The sequence below is a fragment of the Ascidiella aspersa genome, chromosome 3 (genome assembly GCF_963924565.1).
Source record: "Ascidiella aspersa chromosome 3, kaAscAspe10.2, whole genome shotgun sequence".
In the NCBI taxonomy this organism is placed as follows: domain Eukaryota; kingdom Metazoa; phylum Chordata; class Ascidiacea; order Phlebobranchia; family Ascidiidae; genus Ascidiella; species Ascidiella aspersa.
The window spans coordinates 33,896,317-33,908,355 of NC_139449.1; positions in this window are offsets into that span (position 1 = coordinate 33,896,317).

Below are 12,039 nucleotides of genomic sequence, written 5' to 3' on the forward strand. Positions count from 1 at the left end.
ATTGTGCTTGCTGGGTAATACTGAAGCTTTGCTTCGTATCTAATTGTTACGAATAGAGGACATTTAGCTGAAGCGATTAAGCATAAAGCGTTCAGTAAGGCATAGACCGTATTATAACATTAGCAGCGTAAACTTTTACAATTTTTTACATAACATATAGAAACATTAGTATTGCGCATAGGCTCGTTTATTGAAAAACTTTCCATCGTCCATGTGAGTCTGCCATTTCACTGCTTAAAATACCTAGCACTGTAACGTTTAAAATATTTTAAATTGTGGTAAATGTGGCAGTTCGCCTGTGATTGCACATTCTAACAAATCCGTTTGGCTACAGCAACTCGTGGTTTAGGATTGGTCTACCCTGTTCAAACGAAATTCCCTGGTTAGTTTTGGCTCACACTTTCCGACTTTAAACAATCATGGTTTAGATTTGGTTTACCCTTTTCAACTTTCTGGTTTGGGTTTGACTTATTTTTTTTCCAACTTTTATCAATTTCTTGTTTAGTTTCGGCTCACCCTTTTATACTTTAAACAAATTCTGGCTGGTTTAGTTTTCCTTACCGGTTTAACCTTTTTAACATTTTTGGCTGTTTTTTGCTTCTAGTTTTCTTCTTGACACTATTTCTGTTTTTCGTATCGTGAATTTCTAAAGATAGATTCGCATGGCGCTCAACGCAAAATCGAATTTGCCGAACGCTGCATTTTTGTTAAGCTAGCCCCGAGGCACCAGCTCAGCCAGTTTTGCTTCAAGTAACAAATCAGAGTAGAATGCCAGCATTTATTGGCAATGAGAGTTTTCCGGTTATTCAGCTCCTAACTTTAAAACCTAACTATTTTTTTTTACCCAACGCTCCTTTAGCAACGTTTCTAGTTTCGACACTCTGTTGCTCTGTATGCAACGCACAACATAGTTTGATTGCTTGTTTTTTAATGTTGCGAGCTTTATCCTTGTAAAGTAGCCCGGCATTCCTTATATGTGAAATTGCAATTATGTTTATGAACTTAAAATTTGTCTTTCCGGAATGGTTTAGCCGTTTAACAGCTATTTGAGTATAGCTTACATTACCGGCCTACACAATTTTATATTCCTATTTATTTTGGTGTATTTAGTGTTTTAAATTTGATTTAGTGTTGAAGCCTGATGAAACTGCTTGTAGAAATCAAGCTTTGCAATACTCAGCACTTTTTTATATTATTGCTTGCGTCTACAAGGACAATAGCGAACGTACAATTTTCGCACGGTACAAATCAAAACAGTAGAGAAATCGGTGCAGGTTTTCTGTAAGGCGAACAATGAAATATTTAGCGTACAACACTTCATAGACAAAAAAAAAGGTTATGAAATAAAACATACGAAAGTTTAATGTCTGGCGTATATAGCGTCTTCAGTAATGATGCGGGTGATGATTGCACGATGCACCGCAAAACAAAAGCTTTATATAAGAACTAAAGTGGCCCCTTATATGGGAACTAAAGTGGCCCCGCACTACCGCGCCTAATTAAGTGAGTGTGCGCCAGATTGGAAACTTTGGATATTGCGCGGGGGAGATGTTTTGCAGCTGAAAAAATGCGCGGCTGAAAATAAAATTTCGACTTGAACTTGCGCGGCTGAAAATAAACCATCAGGCTACCGAAAGTTGTAAATTGCGAAGTTATATTAAACTTACAGCGTTCATAGAATACTTGAATCACTGCGCAATTTTTGGTTGGTGTGCGGGCGCAGTGCGCAGGTAAATATTTAAAAAGTTGGATAGTATAGCATTTAATATGCAATATTACTCGAAATAGCCTAATTTGACTTCACTAAACACGTGACCGTTGTCCACTGATGCGTGACCAAATCGCCGAATTGTGCGTTTTTAGCGTTTCGCAAGTGATTCTATTATGATGCATTATATTATATACGTCTTATAAACTAGCGTTAAAAAATGTTATGCAACTTCAGTATGCGGCCCGCCAATTTTTTTTGTGCTGGTTAAGTTTCATACAGAAGTTTGCGCGGCTGAAGTTTTGCGCGTTTGCTCGAGTCAGATTTGCGCGGCTGAACACATTTTCTATAAAATGCGCGGCTGTGACCGCGGCTGAAAGTGCTACTGCGCGGGGGATAAATCCCACGCGCAGGCCAAACTTTCCAACCTGGAGTGTGCGTATGCCATGCGTCGCGCCATTATGCGCGCGCAAAAACGAGAAATGGAGCAATAGCGAAAGGCAAAAAACTAACAGTGCTTTTAAGTTGTTTATTCTGGATAGTTAGCCCCGAAACGGTTTAAAAGTTTTGTTTTAATTTTAAGTCGCAATGACATCACACAATATGAAAGGCGGAATTTATGACATGAAGAAAACTTAGCATAAGGGGAGAAACGGGCAAAAAGGTTTCGTTTAAGGCGCGAGAAAAATGACAAGGCAATTTCGTAATACCCGTCGGCGACCTTACCGACAAAACAACGAATGAAATATTCGCCTTTTACTAGAAACCTTTTACGCAATAGAAATGCTCGCTTGAACAAACAAAAGCTTTTAAGCTGTTTAAGACGCTACGAGCAGTAAAGCAATGAGCTTTCTAGCTTTCCAAGTTGTATTAGAGCTAAATTACCAAAAAATTGGCGAAAACTGAATCTAAAATACAACTAAGTCAACATAAAAATATTCAAATACAATTTAGAAAATAACGAAAAACTTTCTACAAATCTAAAATAATATAATTTCAAGAATAGCAATTTTACGCTTAATATTTTACCTGGATGGCTAATCATTTGTTCCAGTCGAAAAAACAAAATACCATCAGACCAAGTAGGCATTTTAGTCAAATAAGGAATTAGATTTGGGCCAATATTACCAGCCAATGAAATTTCGTCGAGTCGTCAACTAGAATGTTCTGTCTACCAGGCCAGGTATATGAATCAACGTCAAGGTAAAAACTAAAAAAGATATTTGTTCGAAAAACTTCTAGTGAGACACACAAAACTTGAGCCCAATTAGGATTTGCAAAACAATTAAGGCCAAAGTAACAGTGATGGTGGTAAGCTTCCATACGGTTATATAAAAGCCCATCAGTTGAAAGTGATAAAATGCTGTTCAAAAATACACATACTTCTGTATGGGCCTTTATGCTCCGAACTTAAAAAAACGTTTTAAAATACCTGACCTGACAAAACAAGGTTCATCGTCCTCGATGCTATACCGGGTGACTTCAAAAAAGATATACCGAAAATCTGTTGGCCTAAACAGGGTTGCAAATTTATTTGCCTTTAGCGTTGAACAGTAGTTCAGCAGGGCTATGCCACAGAATTAACCCTTGTGTACTCCATGTCCTAAATTTTAAACACTTTTTAGCACCTTTCAAATAATGTCCCCCAGTTTCGCAACAGTGAACGTGGCGTTATTTTGCACAATGTGCACAAAAATGTGCACGCTAAAATGTGCAAAAAACGGGCGCACATTTTAAACTGCCTTCAAAAATGTGCTAACTTTTTTCACAATTTGCGCACATTTTAAAATGCCTTAAAAATGTGCGCACATTTTTAAGTTAGAGTTAGGGTTAGAGTTAGAGTTAGTGTTAGTTTTAGAGTTAGAGTTAGAGTTAGAGTTAGCGTTAGGTTAGAGTTAGAGTTAGAGTTAGAGTTAGAGTTAGAGTTAGAGTTAGAGTTAGGGTTAGAGTTAGAGTTAGAGTTAGAGTTAGGGTTAGAATTAGAGTTAGAGTTAGGGTTAGAGTTAGGGTTAGGGTTAGAGTTAGAGTTAGAGTTAGTGTTAGTGTTAGATTTAGAGTTAGAGTTAGCGTTAGCGTTAGCGTTAGCGTTAGGGTTAGGGTTAGGGTTAGAGTTAGAGTTATTGTTAGATTTAGAGTTAGAGTTAGCGTTAGGGTTAGAGTTAGAGTTAGTGTTAGATTTAGAGTTAGAGTTAGAGTTAGAGTTAGCGTTAGGTTAGAGTTAGAGTTAGCGTTAGGTTAGGGTTAGAGTTAGAGTTAGTGTTAGATTTAGAGTTAGAGTTAGCGTTAGGTTAGAGTTAGAGTTAGAGTTAGGGTTAGAATTAGAGTTAGAGTTAGAGTTAGAGTTAGGGTTAGAATTAGAGTTAGAGTTAGGGTTAGAGTTAGAGTTAGAGTTAGGGTTAGGGTTAGAGTTAGAGTTAGTGTTAGATTTAGAGTTAGAGTTAGCGTTAGGGTTAAAGTTAGAGTTAGAGTTAGGGTTAGAGTTAGAGTTAGAAAAAATGTTCGCATCCCCGTCTCTAGTTTCGCGTTTCTGGTTGAAGTTATATACGATTGGGACCTGAAATTTCTTTTTTAGCTACGCCATGTGGTCATTTTTTCTTAGATTTGTCATGTTTATAGCATTATTTGTTTTAAAATGTTACTATTCATAAAAAATCTTAAAGTTTTTCATAATGCATGAGTTGAAATCTGTTTAAATAATCCTTGTAAATGGCCGTATTTGTCTAATTTCAATAAGGGTAACCAGGTGACACAATATTAAGACAAATTGTATTGAATTCTCGACAAATCTAATTAGCCAGTTTAAATAAGTGTATTATTTTATTGCTTTGCGAGGCCAGCACATTTAATTAACTTTAAGATTGGTTGTTGATCTGCTAGTTTGAATATTCTTAGGTTTCCAGAGCGATAGAAATTGTGTCGTTTTTCTCCATTCGTTATTAGTGCGTTAGAGTAATAAATTGGGATATTTGAAAAAAACACATAACTCCTAACTCTCGTAAATTTTGACTTCGTACTGTTCCTATAGTCGTCAATACTTCGCAAATATTTTACGACCATTGTGAGCTACATTGGGACTAAGAATCGGCAAAGACGTACAATTGTTCAAGTCTTTCGTAAGACCGCGATTGTACTTTGATCTTTTTCTTGGAATTTGGAGGATTGCAAGAGCGCCTCCCAAACCACAAACTTTGAGTTCTCGTGCCGTCCTGACCGGTTTGTTTGCTTTACGGTCTGCATATTCGGCCTACCTCATGGATATCCCAAAATAGTACTTTAATGTCTCCCTGAAAATTACCTTGTTGGCTTAATATGGCTGTGATGTGCTCTGTCGGCACTTAATTATCTTTAAAGTCCTAACGCTAGCCCACCTTTTAACAAAATGATTTTTTTACATAGAGTGTTAAGACGTTTCCGTTAACAATTTGGGAAACTATTACCGAAAGACTTTTTTCTGAATAGTTTTCGTAAAGAAAGGTCATACAATGGAGGTAAAATTGTATATTTATGCGAAAAATCTTCAAAAAAGGGAATAAAATAATGTACTTTCAGTAAAAATGTTATTTTAGTAGAAAATCCCAAAGGCCTAGACATATTTCTACACAAGATGCAATTTAAAACGTATAGTCGCTTGGAGTTGTTGGTCGTTTTGACTAAAATATTCCTAAATAATTGCTCTATTTGTAATACATTTGCATACCAGGTCGAATTTATTTTAATATTTCTTTGTTTTTTAACACAATTTTAAGACAAGCGAAATACCGCTCCAGATTTTATAAATAGGCCTCTACGGAAAACCTTTACGTTTACTGAATAAATGTAAAATACCCTTACAACTACCTAACTTGATGTTTTTTGTTGTCACTATCTCCTGATTCAATCTTGTTTTTGTTCGCCTGTGGCAAAACAGTCATGAATTTTATCCGGTAAAGTTTGAGATAGTTAGCTAGAGGCCTTATTGCTTTGTAAATAGAATCGCGGAAAGACGCTTTAACGCGAGAAGGGTGAATCGTGCGTAATCGTTTTTCAGACGTTACGTTTTAGGTCTATTTGCATCGTCAAGAAAATTCAAGCAGCATCATATTACATAGGCGAGTTGAAGATTTGCCGTTGGCTATTCAAACAGCTATAAAGTGGCGTTTGTCATTCTGATATAACTCTATATATGTTAGTAATGTCTATCCGTGAAGGGCTGTTCGAAAAGTATAATAAGGGATAATATGCTTTTCGGCCAGATGACTACAGTCTTCGTCAAAGCGTTAGGCACGCCTCCTTTTCTAGCCGCAGCTGTAGGTGTTTTTATACATTTGTTCTCAACCAGAGGCAGTTGTTTAGGAACACTATGCACGGATCTGTATTGTAGCTTGATAATAGATCTCAATGCCACAAAGGTCGGGTAAATCGGCATCATCTTGATAAAGACGTTCGATAGGTATACTTGTATTGTTAACTGATGATGATATAACTACGTATATCGAAAGTTTTTATCAAGATTATGCTGATTTATGCGCCTTTTTAGTTTGAAATAAAATATTAGATGGCAGAATACCTTAGGCTTAGGCACTAGTGGTAGGTCAGGGTTTATCAGACCAGAAACAGCTTCTCAGTCTTAAATATTAAACGTGTAACATAGCAGCTGTCACGTAATTTATCTCATGCAGTATTAATTTGATCTTAAGACTGTTTATTTATTAAAACAGATAAAACATAAAATCATTTCTTAAAATCTTTCAGAAATATATATTACGTCGTCAGTTTCTGTACAAAAACAATCATGTAAGAATGCCAATATTGATAGTTAAAAAGTAAAAATATAAATTAAAAAAGTCTTAAGACCTCAGTCTTAAGATCTTTGGATACGAAGACAAGAATCTTTCTTTTACATTTTATTGTCCGCGGGAGATCCTTACTTTTCTAAAGTGTTTCAGAATTCGGTTTAAATATTAGCATCGAGTTGCTGCGCACACCGCTGTGGGTGTATTACGCTATAGTAATTAAGCAGTTGAGTATTTTGTGCCAGCCAAATGTGTTGAAGCTATAAACATGCACTTCCCAAACCAGGGGTTCGCCGCTGAAGTAGCAAATTACGAGCTGCGACAAAACAATAAAAAACTACTTCAAACCCTGTGAAAGAAAGCAAAACGCCCAATGCTCTGACAAAAAATACTTTTGAACAATTTAATTTTATAATTTATCTTGTTTGAGCATAGTATTGACGTCATTTGGTCAGGGATTGGACCGTCGTGCTTTTTAACCAAACTATTGGTTATCGGTGTCCCAATTAAGTGTCAAGTATCGAACATGGCTAAACGTACGGAGTCGAAAGCTATTTTGTTTTCCATAGATCATAGGCTGGCCAAATGAACGCCGGAATACCGGAGGTAATTTGACGCCCCATTGGACAGCTAACGAATGTGGTGGTGAGCCCGATTTTAAACCTTACACACTGCATATCTTTTCACGTTCTCGCTTGTTGCCAATCGCTATAATGTTGCTGTTTGCTTTTGAACTCTGCTGATGTTTTATAATTTTATAGGCGGTCTTATATTTATTTTACATTCAACTATACTTTTTTGGCGTTTTATAGATGTATGTTTTTTGTTATTGTCCGCCGTAGATTCCTTACACTGGAAAGTGTTTCAGCTTGCATATGACGAATTTTGAACGTAAAGGGTAGACAGATAAGAGTTGATATGGCTAAATTTTAATATTCGAATTAATGAACATAAAAATGCGCGAGATGGATAGACAAGGCATTAAGTAAAACGTGGCGTTATAATTCCAGCTTTCCAACGTAACCATTACTTGCCGTTTGGGTCTGTGTTTGTGAAGGGCCGTATGTTGAATGAAGGCTGTTAAATATTTTTCAATAAATATTAAACGCCTATCCCGATAAAATTAACTTTATTCAAGATTGTGTTTTGTAGTTTAAATCTCAAAATTTAAACCAGAATGTCGACTATTGGATGGTAATATGTATGTAGATCTCGCAATTTGTCGCGCTAAAGAAAATTCAAATATTTTAAATATATTTTCTAAAAATTTGGACGCTTGACAGCTTCAGCCAATAAAAGGATTGGTTTTAGTAGCAACACAACACCTGGTGATACAACACCGGACCTTCCGACATGCTCAGCTAGCATTGTGCTTTGCGCAAGACAGGAATTTACGTGTTGTCCTACCAGCCGGATACATACAATATACGGATGTGATCGTTGTTAACCTGCGCTGAAAGTTCTTTAGTTTTTTTGTGACATAGTCGCTTGTACAGGAAACTGGGAAGCAGTATTAGCTGACACAGCAGACTTATATCATCGTAAGTTATCGCGTGATGCATAACAATAAGTGATATAAATAGATGCGCGTGTTGTAAAAAGAGGTGACCAGTCACAAAGCTAAGTAAACTAGAAGATGAAGGGAACTGGAGTATGCTGCTGATTCAGCAGTAAGGCACATCATTTTGTCATGCAATGCGAAACTATTGGCACCAGGTTTTACCTGCAGATCGCTGCCCCTTCACGCATATTTTAACCCAGTGATTCTCAATCAGTGTGTCACTTCTAACAATCAAGGGCGCCGATAGATATTTTAAATTCTTTAGGATTCCATTTTTTGCTCTATTAGTAAGCTTTTTGAAACATTGTTTTGCGTATTATAAAAGTGCCAATTTTAAAAAAGATTCAACCTAGTTGCACAGTCAATGTGCTGTTTCAATCTCGTTTACTGTAACTTTACAGTTAACCATTCAGCGAAAATACGAGCAAGGGTGCCGCAAACTATTTATAATTTCTGTAGGGTGCCGCAGGCCAAAAAAGTTTGCGAAACACTGCCTTAACAATTTTTTTGATTTGTTGGATAGATTAACTAAATGTTTTTTGCTCTACACAAACAAGGATTTCAGCGGGATCGCTCGGGCAAACATATTTCATTAGACAAAATGTGAATTTGGTTTTACTTTGGTTGATTAGCTGTCTGTATATTGCTTGTAACCTTAAAATAAAGTCAAAGCTGATGTTTTTTTGCCTATTAACTTTTGTACGAAAACAATTATTTTTTAAGTTGTTGACTTTGTTTGAGTTAGCAATATATTGCTTTTACTGGGGCCTTGGATTCTTACAGCAGTGAAATAGGCTAAGAAAAGACGTTGATTTACAATTTGCGATTTGTATTTCTAATTCTTTAAACTGATTACATTTAATTGACCAACTTAAAAATAAAACGAAAGCAAAGTGGTGTATTCGTTATGCTAGCGGGTCTCACGTCCTGTTAAGCAAACACACGCGGCGATAAATATCCGCCCGTTTAAACAGAAGAAAGGTAAGCGGAAAGTCGAAGCGGAAGAAAAAATGTTGCCTCTATATATTCGGTTTCACTCCAGCTGACAGGCCTAAGTCTGGGCTTGCAAACAGCAAGCATGACAAGGAAAATCGTTGGGCGTTCCTTTAAACAACGATTTGCTTACGCGGAAAAAACACGAAGGGAACTGTGTTTTCGGGTGACTAACTAGCCGTCGTTGCGGAATAACAACATTGTCGTTGATGACTCTACAGCAGTCACTGGTTATATCATGACTTATCATTTAATAATAGATTTTGCAAGGCAAGACGTGAAACTCCGGTTTCGAATGCAAGCTGTTGGTTTGGAATTTTGATGTTGGCGTTTTTTCCTTTTTTTAAGATTGTTCCTTAACCTATGGGTATTAGTGTTCACATATTTGCGCAGATTCAGTACACAGCCTTCTCCAAAGTTGTCCAGACAGCTCTGGTTTAGGATTATTTACAACATAGTGCCCGACTGCCCGTGCAACCATGCTGTGATGAAAATTACTTTTTATTGGTCAAGAACGTTGATCTCCTAATCTCCGCCCGCCACAGGCTACAAATGCATTCTGAACGCATTGGCCACAGGAAAATTCCTTAAAATATGTTTTGAATTTGTTATATTTAAGTTGTCTATGGAGCTTTCACTTACTGCGCTATTGCGTAATTATCAGGCCATATTTATTGTTCGGTTGACCTGCAACATATTTGTTAGTCCCCCCTCCCCTGAACAATTGTTGAGGACGGTTTTCAAATATTTGTAGATGATAGATCACAGTAATACTAAGCAAGTATTGCACTAGACTAAATACTGCCAAAACGTTGTCAATTTAGTGCGTTGTAGACTTGTAGTTGTGTGCAATTCAATTGATTTTTCCTTTGCGTAACTGTGAGGCTATATTTATTGTACGGTTGGCCTGCAACCTTTTTTGTTAGCTTCCCCCTGAATAAGAACAAGTTGAATGTTATCAATTCATCATTATACCGCACTCTCTTTGTTCGGAAGGCACTAGACCAGGGTTTGTTTACCTGGGGTGCGAGAACTGTTCCTAGGGGTGCGGGGATGCTGAATCAGACACAGAATGTGTATTATAGTGTAATTCATTTCATTGCTTAGTTTAATGTAAATCTGCTCACATTTTGGTGTTGTGTTACTGTGTTATCAATTACTTATCTAAATTTAAAATAACCGTCGTTTTGTTATTTAAGCAATATATAAGCAAGAATTGATGGGTGATTTAAAATGGGTGCAGCAAGGAAAAAGGTTAGGAACCACTTCACTAGACGCATATTATTTATCGGTATTAGTTTGAAACATTTGAACGTTCAATAATATCTCCCCGAACTGTGTGTAGGGAACCTTAATTTGCCAAAATTATTGATGAGAGAGCATTAAGTGTCATGGCCTATTTAGTGAGATGTAAAATTTGACCGGTTTGACTTGGAATAACCTGTTCACACAAATTGTTTTTCCGTCAGTTAACCATCGACAAATTAGAAAGCATTTTACGCGCGCTTGTGCTTCTACTGCACTTCGTGCATTTTAGTTGCTTTCAATTCTACTTTGACCTGATGAAACACGGTTGTGCGAAAGCTTGTCGAGGATTCAATACAATTTGTTTTTATATAGTGCCACCTGATTACCATATTTTGTTTAGAATTAGACAAATACGGCCATTCACAAAGATTGGTCGAACGCAAATAGTTTCATTTTTAAACTAGCTTCTTAAAGACATTCAGAAACCACAGAAATATAGAGATAAACAAAAATTTTACATTACAGAAAAATATATATACTATAATTTTCTTTAATTTTGTCGCGTAGTGTAATCACCGTGAAAGAAGTAATGCTACAAGCAATGGGCACGAACCCTACAGCAAAAACAAAATCCTGCTGAAGGAAGGACGCGCGGTTTGCAAACCGCCCACACTTATACGCTTTCGCCTCTGAAACAACACATTTTGCGGCGCTCAGCCGAAGCGCAGTGACGCGTGTACGGTTTGTTGTTGTTGTTATTAATAGCGGCTGAAATCGAGTTGACTGGTGCCAAGATTTGATGTCGAGTTGCTAGAAACGAGCTTGGCGCATTCTGGCGTTTGTCTGGTAATCTGGCGAGACAAAAGTTTTTCCTGCTGCCAGCAACACTATTTTGAATTGGCTATGAAACTCCGGGCCGCTCCTAGAGTTAACGGTAGGCCTATCATTTTACCGTGCTTTCCTGGTAGTTATTGAACTAAAATATCGTAGAAAATCGTGTGTTTGAATACACCATGTGAACTAGCTAGAAAAGCGGTAATGTTCAGGCCTGTAAACAGGCGGAAGTTTATTGTAGAAAAAGCAATAGCACTTTAAGGAGCAGCCATGTTTGGCAGTCTGAACTCTGACAAAAACACGCAAATTTTAAAGTGGAATGTAGCTTATCAAGTGGCTATTACGCATTTGCAACTTAAAACGTACACAATAGGCAGCAATTTAGGGTAGCGATAAAAAGGGCCAGTAGCTTTTCAAAGTAGCCATATAAACTTGGCTAATTACTCTTTAAGCTTTAATTAAATAATTACTCTTTAAGCAAGGATTGTCTCTATAAAAACCGTAGTAACCCACTGCAGCAGTGAAAATTCCAGTTTGCGCATTGTTGACAACATAATCGTGCAATCAACGCAGACGTGACACGTGATGGTCTGCTTGTGGATGTCGATGTTCGACCTGGCTCAAATTAGTCAGCACTAGTGTTGTCGTGACACTATTTTAGACGTTCGGCTTATTGTAGTGCCCTGTTTGGAGTTATGCCAGGTAGTGGCAATATTGCAGCTACGGCGATAGGCGCGTACAGCCATTAAGGTCTAAAGATTGCCCTTATACTGTGTTTGCAAGTATCAAAATAGAGTATCAAAACAGAACAGTTTCGAGTTCTGCTAAATGTAGTTTGTCTATAACCAATATAAACCTAACACTTTGTTGTGTTTCGTGCCAGAAGCTTGACAAAGATGGTTAGCGCAGCTGACAATTATTTC